Raw genomic sequence first — 2,141 nt, forward strand, 5'->3', positions numbered from 1 at the left:
TCATGCATGTATGTAGTCATGTTCTTTGTTATGCAGGGTTTTATTTTCAATTATTATTTCCTATCATATTCATAATCGATTAAATTCATATTAGATTATTATGAACTAGATTATCTGTTTATCATGTTCTCCTGTCACTACTAGCATCGTACTTTAGCGGATACTTCCTTCTTATCAGTGCCTCAACTTTGTTATTCCCTAACGACTTCCTTGCCTACCGGTTTCAACATTAGGATGGCATAGTATAGAAGTTTTCTCCCTGTTTCCAGTTTGCTAATAAACTAGAAATCATGATTCAAATAATTCTAATACATAATAACTAACATAAATTTATTCAATCATATATATGATAGTTAGGAATATATGAAATTAGTTCTGCATATTTGTTGAACAATATACCTTTGCCTCTTGCTTATCCATGATATCTGAAGTTTGCTCCATTATTTATTAAGTATTTAAATATTTCAAATATTTGAGAGAGTTTTTATGAAAGTGCGTTTTTATTGAAGGCTTCAAGGCTTGCCCCCTATGTTACATATACCTTCCTTTATATAGAAAGGAAATTACTGCACTTACACTTACACACTTACACTTACACACTTACACCTCCCATACCTACTACTTTACACTTGTCACACCTCCCATACCTACCCCTTTACATTTGTCACTTCATAATTCACACTACCCCTACCAACTTTAATATGCACATGCATCCTACTTAATTTATTCCTACTTTCTTAACAATAAGAAGAAAACTAATTTACAATAATATGACTACAACTGTACACTTTAAGACTTTTACATAATATAAATAATAATTTATATCTACTTTTGGCTTTTTTGGCCAAACACGTTTTTATGTCTTCTTATATCTTTGTCCTTTGTCTTTATCTTCTTTGTCTTCTTCTTTTTATCTTATCTCTTAGTCTTTCGTCCTTATCTACTTTTATTTTATCATTTCAGCTGGACATCTGGAATCACGTTGTCTTCTCCATTACATTTTGAAAATAGATGATCAGGGTATTTGTGTCCAATTAACTTGCAATATCTGGTTAATAGTTCTGGCGAAATAAATCCTTTATTAAGTGCTCTTGTCGTAGGTCTTTCTTCTGGTTTTAATAATGATAAAATCCATCGCTGGACTTCATCCATATCTGTTTTCCTTAGTTCTCTTGAATTTGAATATATCTTTAACTGGTCTCTAGAGTAGTAACTTCATATAGCATTTCCGTTCAAATAATTGTTTGCTAACTCCTGTATAATAGTTGATATACCAATTATTCTTTTATTGGCATAAAATCTTGGTATCTCTATTTTTTGTATTTCTTCCTATTTTCCGATATCATCAGGTATAATCATATCTTTGGTTAATCCTATCTTAATAACTTGAATTGGTGGTTTTATCTCCTCGTATAATATCTCCGCTGGTGCTGTATAAAACTTTATATGAAATAAATTTCCTTTGGTAACTCTTTTATATGTGACGAATGCTATGTGTAATTCTAGTATTCCACTTATCTCTTCTCCATCATATGTATATACGGTATTTAATAGTCCATAATTGTAACATGTTCTTACTAAGTTGGCGTTAGTTTTTGGTTGTGCAATTAACATGTTATAACCTTGTAATTTTTCGGTTAGGTAGTCTTGATTTGGTTCTTTGGTTGTAGTGGATCTAGGATTACGGTTTAAATAGGTTTGGATTTTGTATATATTTTCAATATAGGTTCTCGTAACATGGTTATATAATTTTTTCTCATTTTGTAGGCTATCTGCATAGGTTGAGGTTTGGGGTTCCATAACCAACGTGTTTCTTGGTATTCTCAGAGTAAATGGTTTTTCAAATATCTGGTTTAAGTTTGTATTCTTATGTTGTTTTTCACTAACTTGTTTGCTCGTACATGCAGTTATATTTAAACAAACATTATGGGTTTTAAGGTGTTTCCCAACGTCACCTTTTAGCTCTAGATTTTTAAAGTCTTCTGATTGACTTAGCTCCGCATTTTTACAGTCATGTTGCTGACCTGTATTAGCTTTAGACTTCAGATTATCTTCATTAGCCTTTAGCTTTTGTATCTCGTTGTCCATACTGTCCACTTTTATACAAAGTGTAGTTATGGCTTTGAGTATCTCTTCCATTG

Source organism: Solanum tuberosum, unplaced genomic scaffold, assembly GCF_000226075.1.
Source record: "Solanum tuberosum cultivar DM 1-3 516 R44 unplaced genomic scaffold, SolTub_3.0 scf00075, whole genome shotgun sequence".
Lineage (NCBI taxonomy): Eukaryota > Viridiplantae > Streptophyta > Magnoliopsida > Solanales > Solanaceae > Solanum > Solanum tuberosum.